We start from the raw sequence: 14,135 nt of genomic DNA on the forward strand, positions 1-14,135 counted from the left end.
GTGTCACTCCGTGTCCTCTGTGCTCTGTCTGTGCCGTGTGTGTGTCACTCCGTGTCCTCTGTGCTCTGTGCCGTGTGTGAGTGTCACTCCATGTCCTCCGTGCTCTGTGCCGTGTGTGCTCCTTCCCTCAGCTGAAGACCGTGTCCTTTCCATATTGTTCCATGTCATCTGTTAGGCCGTCCACTGCAAAACGAGGCAGTGGCTATCTTAAAGGGCCATTTTTAATAAGTAAACTTTTCATCTGGTATTTTGGACCGTTTCATATGTCAGTGCTTCATCGTGAACTAGCTGGCGGTGGAAAGGACTTCTCTTCGCAGTGTAATGTGCCCCGTTACTAGCCCAGCCAGCGTAGAACCACTTAGCTCTGCTTCATTGTTCCACGGTCTGAACCAAGGTTGTTCATGAGAAACCCCCTAATACAACTGAGGCACCTCCGGGGCACCATATACATTTATGTAAGTTATCTCTTCTGCATCCTCTGGTGTCAGAGCCTCTCAGCTTTGCTAACCATAAAAAATCTGCCTTGAGCACATTACTAACTTTAAAACCCTAATGATATGGATGTCATATTTCAATTTTAAAAAAACCTTTCCCTGCTCCACCTCCCTGGGGAGGGGAGGGGTGAAGCCTGTAAAACTTATCCAGTGGAATCATGCTGTCGTTAGAAGCATAAAATTTATTAAGAGTTACGAAAGGCTAACAAAACAATCCACCCAACCCAAGAACAAATGAAAGGAAACCAGGATACTTGGTTCTAAAAAATCAAAAAGGAAACCCACTCTTTACTCTTCAAACTCTTCTAAGAACCACTGAATATAAACTGTTGCCTCGGTGGGATTCTGTCATTTCTAACAGATTAACTAGAAAGAAAGCAATTTCTGATCAGTTAAAGTGGACATGGCGAGGTGGGGAGGAAATGGATGGGGGATTATTCAAGGAGAGCACTTGAAGGGTTTCACCATCCATTTTACCAACAACATTTATAATAGTGAGAAACAATTATGCATGGTGGAGATGGGGGCTGTCATTGCATAAGCACCATCTGGCTATGAGAAGCAGACATGAAATCCAAAAGCCAAATCTTCAATCTGGCCCTTTGAGGTTGCTTTGTAGATAACAGATACCCTAATTTTTTAAAAGGCAGAGGGGGGAACCCCATAGCCCTTGTACCCGACCTAAGTAAAGTCTGTGTGTCTTCAACTAATTGTTGATATCCCCATGTCAGATCAGGATAAGAATGCCTTGGCCTTTTTATTTTAGGTCAGCACTTTTCGATAGGTGCATGTGTGAATGCAGTCCCCTTACTCACTCTTAGCCCGAGTGTGAGGCTGGGAGACTCTCCCCAGGTCCCCATCCCACAGTAGACAACACTTAGGGGGTGCGGGGAAGAAGGATGTGAAGGTCCTGAGCATTTGGTCTGCACAAGTTCAGCATGGCAAGCTTGTCTTTGTGAACTACAGAGAAAGACCAGGAGCAAGCCTCTAACTCAGGACCTGCCTGCTCAGTGTGGATAGATACCTATGCTTTCAGGTTTATGCATCACACTTCGTTGTTGTGTGCTCTTAAGTCAATTCCGTGTTACAGTGATCTTATGGGAACTCCATGGGACAGAGCAGAAATGCCCCAGAGGGCTTTTCTTACGATATACTTACTATACACCCTTTCTTCTGTAAATCTTTATCAGCTCCTTCCTTCCCTCCCTCCCTCTTTCACTCACTCACTCACTCACTGCCATCAAGCCAGTCCCCACTCACAGCCACCCTACAGCACAGAGTAGAATTGACCCAGTGGATTTCTGAGACTGTAATTCTCTACCGTTGTAGAAATCCCAGTCTTTCTCCCCTATGGGAGCAGATAACCTTGTCTTCTGCCAGCACAGTGTCAGGAGGGCTTCAGCCACCAGCATTTTGGTTAGCAGTGAGCAGTGAGCACTTCACCATTGTGCCCTGACGCCTCCTGGCACTGGGTGTGGTTATTTCTAATGCTCAGCTCCTCCCATCACATCCAGAGGAGCCCTGCGGGTGCAGTGGGTTAAGCATTGGGCCGATAATCTCAAGGTCAGCGGTTTAAACCCAGCAGGAGAAAGAGGAATCTGTCGGCTCCCATAAAGATTTACAGTCTTGGCAACCCTAAGGAGCAGTTCTACTCTGTTCTATAGGGTTGCCATAGGTCAGTATCAGCTCAATGGCAGGGAGTGGACCATTGTGGTTATGCTGTGGTTATGCGGCAAGCCACGGTCAAGTCAGCCTCCAATTCATGGTGCAATGGAAGTATGCCTGCAGGCCTTTCTGAACCCTAGCGGCCCTAAACAGGGTGTCAGAGGCTGTGGATCTTTATGGGATAAGACAGCCTCAGCATTCTGTGTGGCTGATGTGTAGGGACTGCTGACCGTACAGTTAGTAGTACAAGACGTCTCAGACAGTGCCACCAGGAAGCGCCATTGAAATCCATCTAACCATCCTCCTTGCTGCCATCGAATCAATTCTGACGCATAGTAACCCTACAGGGCTGTGGAGAACTACACCTGTGGGTTTCTGAGACTGACTCTCATGGGAGTGAAGGCCCCGTCTTTCTCCCTTGGAGCCGCCGGTGATGTTTTTGAGCTGCTGACCTAATGATTAGGCCAATTGGTAACCACAATATCACAGGGCTCCTGTCTACCAACAGAGCCACGTACAAGTCTCCCCTGACAGATAAGGGGTGACTGTATGAGGTGTACTGGCCAGATATCAGACGCTGGCCCACGACTATCAGCTCTCTCCAGATCAAGGGCATGGCGCTAGGTGGGTGAAGTCGGGAGGGGTGTACAGTGTGTTTAAGACAAGGCTTCTTGTTGACCTTCCTCACTACTGTTAGATCCATAACCAGCTGGGCCTCGTAGAGGCGACCTGTAAGACAAGCGGCAGAAAGCCCGATGCTCTAGGTTCTCTAAGCGTCACATTTCCGAGCTTAACCAGAGTGATCTTGCGCAGACCCCTCACCGCTGTGTCCAGCGGAGCTAAGAGTCAGTCCCTTCATTGGAGATGGCTCCATCAGGAGATGAGAGTTCGAATAATTGAGCCAGATCCAAAGTTTGGAAACACCCAAATTGTGAGTCTGGATACTTGGAGTTACAGAGGCAAATAAGCCTGGTGTTTGACAGCGACTCTATTTCAGACACATCCAATATGTGTCTGAAGGAGCTCTGGTGTCGTCGTGGTTACATGATGGGCAGCTAACCACAAAGTCAGAGACGAGCCAGTCAGGGTGCGATGTAACAACGATGACAAATACAACTTTCCTCTAGTTCCTAAATGTTTCCTCCCCGCTCCCACTACCATGACTAGAATTTGACCTTGCAAGTCTGGCCAGACCAGAGGAGGTACACTGGTACAGATAAGAACTGAAAATACAGAGAATCCAGGGCAGATAAGCCCTACAGGACCAGTGGTGTGAGTGGCGAACCAGGGAGGGTGGAGGGAGAGTGGGTAGGAAGGAGGGAACTGATTACAAGGGACTATATGTGACCTCCTCCCTGGGGGACAGACAACAGGAAAGGGGGTGAGGGGAGATGTCAGACAGGGCAAGATATGACAAAATACCCATTTATAAACTATCAAGGGCTCATGAGGGAGGGGGGAGCGGGGAGGGAGGGGAAAAATGAGGACCTAATGCTGGGGGTTTAAGTGGAGAGCAAATGTTTTGAGAATGAAGTACAAATGCGCTTTACACAATTGATGTGTGTATGGATTGCGATAAGAGTTATATGAGCCCCTAATAAAATGTTAAAAAAAAAATTAAAAAAAAAAAAAAGTCAGCAGTTTGAAACCTCCAGCAGCTCCTCGGGAGAAAGGCGGGGCTTCCTACTCTCATAAAGAGCTACAGGTCTACCCTGTGCTATCGGGTCGCTATGAGTCAGCATCGGCTCTGTGGCAGTGAGTTTGAGAATGTAATTGTTATTGTGTGGATGTGGTCCTGTCCCCCAAACACCAAACTTAAAACAGTTCTTTCTCTCTCTTTCTCACACACACAATGATGTAATTAACTTAATTGGTTATTCAGATTCATGAAAATAAAAATCTCTGGTTTTTACTTTCTAATTTCTTTTCGATGTTTGGGTTGAGTTAATGGGCCCTTTATAGCCATCGCCTGTATCTACGCATGCAGACCAAAGACCCACTCCTCTGTGACTTGTCACAGTTTAATCGGTACCCTTCCATTTCCCAGAACCAGACATGATCTTCCTTCTGGAAGCAATACCAAGAGTGACATTTAGATGTAAAAGCTGTATCAAGGTATGTGTTCAACCTGGGTCCTGATTCTTTGGTTGCCTGAGATGTCTTTGTCAGGAATGTTGGGACGGATGGGAGACTGACCTGTAGCCCTCACATGGAGAGACCGGCCTTGCTGAGCTATTGGAAGACAGTCAACGTCCCACCGTTGGAGCTTCTCTCTCAGAAGCAAGTAGGAGAATTCTGAAATGGACTGAGACGTTTCGTCCTTGTGCTTGATCTAGGAAGAAGTTTGACTCTGGTAGAGACAAAGAAAAACATTTAAAGAGCAGCTGATGTGAAGGGGTCAAATAGAAAGTAAATGTTTAAAAAAGGATGATGGCTTGATACAATGGATGGATGGCATAAGAGCTGGAAGAGCTTCCAATAAAATTTTTTTTTTAAATGTAAATTTTCATGAATAAATTAAAGGCTAAGCCTAGCTCAAAGCCGCCTGTACCCTGCAGGTTTAGGGGACTCCTAAGATTGGGGTTGGGGTGATAGAGAAAGCCTAAACTTACTTCTCCCCCTCCTTTGGGTGCACGAGTTCTCACCTTCACTCCTTGAAGAGCCAGAAGGAGACAATTAGGAAGATACCATTAATCTCTCGGTTTCGGCAGTGTGTTTACTTTCAACGCATCTTGACGCATATTTGAGCCTATATTTTAATTTATGAGGGATGTAGCCTTAGTTAGGTGACACGATTTCACCTACTCCTGTTGTTTCCTAATATAGATTTCCTTTTGCCCACTTTTCTTATTTAGACTTACACAACTTGAAGAGCTATATTTGTACAATTTGTAAAACACCTCCATTATTGAATTCAGTTCCCTTGCCCAGGATTATCACTGTACCAATTGTACTAAAGGCTAGGAAGGAGAGGCCTGGGAAGGTGAAGTGACTCCCCGGGAGCAGAATAACAAGAGGAAGAATCTCCTTCTGACTCTGAGTCTGGGCCTCTTTCCATCATGTGACCAGCCCATTTGCTGTCCATCCTGGCTATTCTGTGCCCACTGTTGGTGCCTCAACAACACCTGGGCTCGGGTAGGAAGTGTGTCCTATAGACACAGAAATAGCGAATGAACTTTCCCCAAGCAAGCAATCTGTGGAAGCTAGAACCTGTGGAAGGCAGAAACCTCTCAGAGAAGGAAAGTTCAAATAATTCAGATAATGGTTAAAAAAAAAAAAGTGGCAAGGCTGTACCCTCTCAAAGGAGAAATTTAGGACCTCAAAACAAAACAAAGGCAGTACGGTCAAATTCTGGTGTGCCCAGGGTTCACTGTGAGGATTTCCATGACACAGGATCCTACGAGAAAGCAGGCCTTGAGCCACTGATTTCCTTCTTTTAAACAAATTTTCACATATATGTCACCTATCATAAATTCAATTCACTAGTTCGGTCACATCAAGGAAAGTCAGACAATCATTGCCACGGTTTCTTAGTTCCTGTACCCATCATTCTTCTTCTCCCATTTCCCTTGAAGAACCTCAGAGGAGCCAGTAATCCATACCGTCTCTACAGATTTAACTCTCCTGGCATAATGGATGACATATATGTACATGTCTACATATATACACATATGTACACACGTGTGTGCATACATATATAGGCACATACATATGAGGGGGTTACCCCCATAAAAGGAAAGAAGCTCCGCGGGGCGGAGCTTTCATAGTACACATTTTCTATGCTAGGTGAGCATCTGGCTTGCTCTGCACTAGTGCACCCAGTGGCGTCACCTGGGAAGGTTCTCGCTGGTCACAGTGAATGTTTCATAAAAGCAGATTCACTGGAACCTCGGTTAGGGATGGCCAATTTAAGAGAACAGCATGCAGCTCTGAAATTTTGTTTCCTGCTCTGGAAAAATGCTGCCAAAGCTGGTTTGATGTTGAACACAGCTTACAAGGACAGCATTGTCAGAAAAACTCAAGTGTACAAGTGGTTTTCTAATTTCCAAAAAGGTGAAATGTCAATTGATGACAAACTTTGTTCTGAATATCTGTCAACTTCCTGAACCAATGAAAATGTTGACTCGTAGTGCATTTGGACTTTGTTCTGCTTGGTCAGACTGCTAATCAAGCTTTCTATTTAGAAGTTCTGAAAAGATAGTGTAATAGTGTGTGACAAAAAAGACCTGATTTCCCCCAGGACCAGTGGGGAGAGATTCATAGAGGCCAGCAGACAGACCTGGAAATATGTATGTTTCCCCCTGCCCTCCCCCCCTCCCCCCAATCTCTCTCTCCTTTTCTTTTTTCAACCTGTTGTTTTTCCTATTGTTTGGATTAGGACATTGCTGGTTTTCCTACTCATCTAAGACAGACATGGGAAGCAAGCTTGGGGAGAAAGCAATGGGACCAATGGTCCTGGAGGGTCTTGCAGGGAGAAGTGTGTGTGGGAGAAGAGTGTGGTGAGCAAACAACGCCATAGACAGGGGAACAACGAGGGAATTAAAGCCAACATCTAGGAGGGTGTAGAGATCCTGTGGGTATTAGACCAACACCAATCTAGCTGAGAGGAAGTACTAAGAGGTGGAAGAAGGGGTGGTGATGGTGGGGCAGGAGGAGGCAAAAGGAAACAGGAAAATTCTAGGAAGCAAAGCTATAGATAGAGGTCTTAACAGAGGTGTGTACTTATGTAAATACATTAATCCATAAAAACAGGTGTTGGTCTATGTCCATATATTTATAAGGCAATAGTACACTGAGACTGCAGGCGGGCCTTGGGCCTCAGCTCATACCCTCCTTCAATACAAGAACACTTTGTTCTGACAAATTGGCATTTGGTGATGCTCACCTCCCCAACTCCTACCCCGACATGATCACTGAAGACAAAATGGGTGCACAAGCAGATGCGGTGAAGACAGTGGATGGTGCCCAGCTATTAAAAGATATAGTGTCTGGGGTCTTAAAAGTTTGAAGTTAAACAAGCAGCCATCCAACAGTGAAGCAACAAGCCCACAAGGAAGAAGTACACCAGCCGGTGAGATCATGAGGTGTCATCAGGACTGGGTAGCAGGCATCAGAAGATTCATAAAAAACAACAAACAAACAAAAATGCGTTGGTGAGAATGAGGGGGATTGGAGCGGAGACCTAAAATCCACCTGTAGACAATGGAACATCCCACCACAGAGGGGTCACAGGGAAGGGATGAGTCTGGTTCCTTGAGGCTTCCTCACTCCCCACTATCATGACCCCAGTGCTACTTCCCACTCTGGACTGAACAGGAGCATGCACATAGGTATAGGCAAGTGATAAAGCTCAGGACACACGGAACCCAGGAACAAGAATGGGAGTAACTATATCAAAAGGGTAGGGGGCAGTGGGGGAGAGGTGGGGAAGAGGGGGCTCCTGATCACAATGAATGGCACATACCACACACACCCTTCTAGGGGGAAGAACAACAGAAACCAGAGGGGAAGGGAGACAGTGGTCGTGTGAGATATGAAAATAATAACAATCTATAATCTATCAAAGGGCCATGCGGGTTGGTGGGAGGGAAAAATGAGCTGATCCCAAGGGCTCAATAGAACGTAAATTTCTAGAAAGAATGATGGCAATACATGTACTAGTATGTCTGATGCAATTGAAGTCTGGATTGTGACAAGAGGTGTAAGAGACCTCAATAAAATGAACAAAACAAAACTAAACAAAAGGCCTGATTTGTGGCAGACTGGGGGCTGGCTTTACCACCAAGACCTGCTCACACAGCTATCTCTGTGTGCCAGTTTTTGGCAAAAAACAGCCTGCCTCTCTAGCCCCGTGTACCTGACTCACCTGACCTCTTTCCTTGTGACTTCTTTTTGTGTCTGTGAATGAAGTGGGACATGAAAGGACAGTGATTTGACAACATGGAAGAGGTGAAGAACATGCTGTTAGCCATTCAAACAGATGAGTCTGAAAAATGTTTCTAAGAATAGAATTGCAGATTTAACAAATGTCTTCAGTCTAATGGAGAGTACATTAAAGGTGTTCAGGTTGTTTGTTAAAAAAAATTAAATACCTAACTTTGACAAAAAATTTCAGTTTATTTGGGTGGGGAGGAGATACCCTTTGGATACATAATTTTATTAGGACACGATCCAGACATTGTACAATTCAATAACTCAGTCAACGAATGCCTTTATCCATAGGATTCCATGCTCCTAAGTCAAATGGTCAAACCTTCCTCCCTTCCTCTCTTCCTCCTCCTCCAGGCTCTTTCCCATTTCTCTGACGACTGTAATGTGTGAAGTTGCCCTGTCAATGCCCAGTCACCCGAGACTCTAATCCTGGCTCCAGGGAGGAGCTAACCTGCTCAGAGGCTTTGGGGGGTTAGTCAAACCGACAGCACAGCATCTCCACAGTAGAGGCAACTGTCTTTGGAAACCTCAATAAGACCTTGCTCTTCTGTGAGTAGGAGCCCTGGTAGTTTAGTGGTTACTCATCAGGCTGCTAGTCGCAAGGTCAGTAGTTGAAAACTACCAGCTGCTCCGCAAGAGAGAGATGGTGTTCTCTACTCCCATAAAGAGTGTCAGTGTTGGAAACGCACAGGGGCAGTTCTACCCTGTCCTGAAGGGTGGCTACGAGTTGGCATTGACTCGATGGCTGTGAGTTTGTTTTTCTTAATTAGGAAATGATGGCTTTTTCTCTGGTGTTAGAGTAAATAAGAACCATGAGCTTGAGTTTTTTCTATTGTCCAACCCCATCCCTATTTTGGGGAACCTGGAAGGAGGGAGGCAGGCGGGCAGCATTTTCCCGTGTTCCCACGTGGATAGATAACCCTGCAACATGTCATAGCCCATAGACCGAAGCTTAGCTCTCGGGGACCAATTCAAGGAGAGAACTGGAGACAATGTGGACATAGATGGGACATGAGAGAGCAAAATATGAAGTCTCCATTCTTGGAATGACCCCATTCCTACTCTTTCTCACTAAAAACAAAAAGAAACAAGCACACACTTATATAACCAGGGCCTCATTTGTCGGCTCTTCAGCACCTCCCCACGACAAAGGAAAAGGTGCTCTCCAACCAAATCAAGTGCTGGAGGGATATGGCCACAGCCTGATTAGCTGGCTCTTAATTCTGGAGAAACTTGACTGTGTATGTTTCCTAATTAGATTAGGAAAACCTAATGGCAATGCTGATACCTGACCGCCTCCCCCAGGCAAGCTGTGTACAAAACCCAGCCACTATCCTAAGGAAACCACGTGCCCTTTCTCTTTGCAATGACTTGATCAAACTTTGGGTTCAGTTCAATGCGAGGCTTGGTCCGAGATGCCCATGTAAGGCGTCACATGTGTCAAATCGGGGGTGGGGTGGGTGGAATCTTACCGAGGTCTAAGTTGAATGCCTTACAGCTACAAGACTCTCTAGCGCTCTCTGCCTCCTCCATCTGTGCTGGCAATTCCAAATGAATCCCCGAGACGGATATGTTCGTTTCCTTCTGAAGAAAGAAGAGGAAATTGTTTCTGCCAGTAAAAACAAATCTCATTACTTTTTCAAAGAACGAATCTAAGACTTCCCCATCTGAACCAGACCCTGATCTAGGTGGTCAGGTTCCCTGTCAGAGAGCCCTATGTCATGTATCAGGGCAACGGCGAGGAGCGCCCGGCTCACAGAAAGACATCATACCACTCGATATGCCAGAGGAAACGTGCAGCCGAGCCCCAGGGGTTCTGATAAGCTGAAGCAACAGAACGGATTGCCCTTGGATGCTTGATCCCAAACGTCCATGGGAGTCAACGAAAAGAGCTGGAAATTCCGAACTCTACAGCCATCAGTGCTAAAGGAGTAGTTGTCCAGACAATAAAAAGAGATGTTTGGAAAGAATAGGAATCTGAGCCAGCAACTCCCAGTATGGAAAGCAAGCTGGTCAAGAGTTGTCCCTCTGGCCTGTGTGGTCACACCGGACACGGGCCTGCACAGTGCCGAGAGACAGAGATCCTTGCTCAGGCTTCTGCAGGCCTGTCTTTCTGAAGACTCACACCAACAAACCTCTTCTCTGCTCTTGGGGGAAAGATCAGACTCTCTCACGCTGGATCTGGCCCCATTTCCCTCTGTGCCCTCGGGGCATTAGCGAGGCGGCCTCGTTCTTCTTAGAAGGCTCTTCTCTTACTATACCCTTGTTACTCCTGCTGACGGCAGTGACTACGGTCATCTACTCCCCATGACTAAAGGCTTTCCTCCTCTCCGGACCAGCTCGCGGCTCTCTTACAAACACCCATTGCTCCCTTGGCTTTTTCTTTAGAATCCTGATCAGGTCACAATTATGCCCGTGTGGATTATCTGACTACCATCTGCTTCCATAAGGTCGGGCTTCTCTGTGCTGTTCTTTATATGGTGTCCCCAGGGCCTGAGAACACTTGACGTGTAATTGGTGCCCAGTGAATATTTAAGTATTTGTTGTGGGATGAATATAATGGGGAAGACCCATTATTAGAGCAACAGTTGAAAGGGAAAGGAAGACAGAGGTGGCAACAGGCACCCGGAAGGGGAGGGTACCGAGTTTCCTTTCTTGGGACACCCCAGAGAGTTGGTGGATTTATGAGCTTGGTTAGGATTTTGTCTGTCATATATTCCTAAAGCTTCAGGGAATTTATGCTACAACACCAGACCCCTTTAACTAAGGTGACCAGACGTCCCGCTTTTGGCGGGACAGTCCCAATTTTTGGCATTTTTTAAAAGTCCCAATTTTTGGAAAGAATGCAGACAAGCTAGGCAACGGTCTATTTGATCCATATAGACCAAATTTTTAATCAAGAACCCCTACCCCACCCCCGCCTCCAGTCAATGGTGTCCCCCTTTAAATCTGGTTCTCTTACCTTTAAGCCTAGAGTACATTTGCTTAAAACAAAGACCCATTATTTCTGTCTGATTCTGTTTAAAAGACCCCTGTTTGCCATGCTTCATTTTTTTCTTTTGTTTTAAAAACATCTGATTCTTCCCCTTTACTCTCAAAGGGTTTTAGGAAGTATCGAGAGAGCGTGGTACGTGATTTTCCTTAGAGGGGAAATACCCAAGAATAATGTCAAGGTCATTCGGCAGGGTGTAGCACCTCTGACGTAGTTCATTTATTGTGCCAGCCTGGTTGATAAACACATGTGGGGTTAGTTGAGAGGCAGAGGGATAAGTGGCTCAGTGAGTCTCACCTTTCTAGTTCTTGGGTCCCTTGCTTTCTGCACGGACCAGCGTGCAGCTGCCTTAGTCAGCTCCCTGCTTTAGCTGGCAAGGTTCACTTCCTGCAAGACATCCCTGAGGAGAAGCCACATGGTCCTACCCCAATGCAGCCCTACGTGCTGGAACAGCCGTGTGGAGACTGCTGCCAGCGCTGAGATGTGTACACATTCACTGACTCGGCTTTTCTCCTGCAGTCGGCGTCATTGCATCTGTTTTGTGAGATAGGAGGAGGACTTTGAGGACCTGTGTTGGACATATGGGTTAATGTTGGACTTGTGGGTTTGGACAGCGTTGGGTTGGGATGTTTTCTTAATGCTCACTTAACCTTTATATAAAACTCTCTCTTATACATGAGTTTCTGCGGATTTGTTTCTCTAAAGTATCCAGACTAACACAACCTCCCAATCAAAACTTAGCCCTAAAGTTGGACCCCATGTATACTTGCATATTGCAGCCGCTTCTGAATCGCAGACATTTCTAGAAGAAATGAATACAGCCCTTTTAAAAAATTTCTTGTGAAGTTGTATGTTTAATTAGTTCTCAGGTTCCATCTAAATATGACCTCACAGATAAAGAGGGTGGCAAAGACAGTGATTGGCGTTGAAAGCCAAGTCAAGATTTCCCTTGGGATTATACACAGTGATGGATAGGCGGCATAGAAGACTACTAATCGGTGGGTTAAAAAAACAAAACAAAACTTATAAATTCCCAGCGTTCCAGCCCTAGAAGCGCTCATGCAGCTGAGCCTCCTCGATCACGGGAGACATTGCTTTACAGTGCTCAGTCCCTTCGAGCATGAACCTTTAGTGAGTGCCTCCCAGCCCTCTCAGTAGTGCAAGTGTCCTCTGTTGGGTCACTTGTAAGCGGTAAGGAGAAGGCCATGAGATGGCCCTTAGTTGGGATCCAACCCTCTGGGGAAGACACTTCTCCCCATCTACATTTCGGTTCTTAACGAAGGGTCAGTCTTTGTCAGATTTTAGGGGGCTACTGATTCTATTGAAAACTCAAGGGAATTGCAAACCCTCTCCCTTCCATTGTGAATGCACAAATGTTTGGCACACCCTCCAGGGCATTCTTGTTCCCCATGAAGCTCACCTGTAGACCCCAAATCTTGTCCTGCTTCTCAGCCTGGCCCTTTCAGAGAGGCCTCATTGAAAGGCCTCTATGAATCTATGAATCACATAAGTTTCATGTTTAAAGAGGACTTTAGGGATCATGTAATTCAATCAAATCTTTTTCCTTTTTCTTTTTAAGTAGAAGAAACAGGGGCCCAGGGAGATTAAGTGACTAATGTCACACTGGATTACAACCAAGCTGTCTAGGTTTAATTGAAGGTTCTTTCAATAATATTCATTCAAAGTCATCTAGAAGATGTAACTAATGAGAATATGATCAAGCAGACTCCATTTTAACTTGTGACATCTATTAATTTTTTTCCTCCCTCAGACAGTTTGTTCGCAAGCCTTTTGGAATCTATTGTAGCTGAGCATATTTTTAAGAGTTTTTAAAAATATATAGCATCCAGTCCTAGTGCATCATTTCAAACCTCTAAGCCCCAGGCCCATGAATTCAAACAGCAGCACCTGCTCCTTAGCCCTGAATGCTTCCCTGCAAATTCTCACTTTCTGAGCAGGAAAGTTGGGGAGTCGATGGTGGTAATCAAGATCAGATAACACGGTGCCGGTCTGTGGGGGAGCGGGTGGTAGTAACCACGGAGTAGATGCTGACAGCTGAGGAAAGGACAGACTCGTGGGACCCATGGCCAAGTTCGATGGTCTCCTGGGATATCTAGTGTGGTTCAGTGAATAGAATAGCAGGTTCAAGACAAAGTGGGGCCTGTCATTTACCAGCTGGGTGACTTTGCTCCATCGAACCTTTCTGATATCACCTTGCATAGGTATAACATAGGGATAATTAATGCTTTGTGGTGTTGAGAAAGATCAGAAAGAATCGATATAAAGGCCCTGGCATAGAATACACATGCAAAAATGCACATGTGTATGTGTGCATGTGTGTACAATTTTGGATCTTATAGAAAAGTCAAATTGTGTATCATTCTTTCTTTGGTAAAGCTTGCACAAACAAGAAATTTCACCTCGAAAAAAAATTTGTGGTGATGACAGGAGTTTGCAGGCGAGCGTTGTCACAATCTTGCCCCTCTTTTTTCACTCAAGCATCTTGTAAACAGCTGTAACAGAAGTTCGGCCTTGAACGGACACCCGCCCCCCCACCTTTCAGGAAAACAGAACCTGAACATGTCAAACTCTCAAAAAGTCCGTCAAGCCATTAAGTGCTTTTTAACGATTTCATTTCCCCAGTACAAAATGGAGGGCAGATCGTCCCAGCCAAACAGTGTCGACTGTCTCCTTGAGCAACCAATACCTTATCCAGGAAGCAATCAGAGAGCAAGATAAGGTGGTAGGCACCCCATTACTAGCTCATATTTCAGAGCAAGAAATGATCAGTCAGGACTAGAATTAGTTTAGAAAAATCCCTGGGGGTAGTATTTGGAGGCAGACAGACAGAGGTGAGTCCTTGATCCACCGCTGGTATTCTTTTTACTCAATAAATTCAGACCCTTGATGATCTCATTTGCATAGGGATATCGATATCTAATTTTCAAGGTGCTGTAAAGATTAAACAGGATACCATGCTAGATTACTTCACATAGATTCTGACATATAGTAAAAAGACCAACACATTGTGTATCTGTGTAGGTTTCTGGTTA

This window comes from Echinops telfairi, unplaced genomic scaffold (assembly GCF_000313985.2).
Source record: "Echinops telfairi isolate 266 unplaced genomic scaffold, ASM31398v2 ScPeMD7_7400;HRSCAF=8409, whole genome shotgun sequence".
NCBI lineage: Eukaryota > Metazoa > Chordata > Mammalia > Afrosoricida > Tenrecidae > Echinops > Echinops telfairi.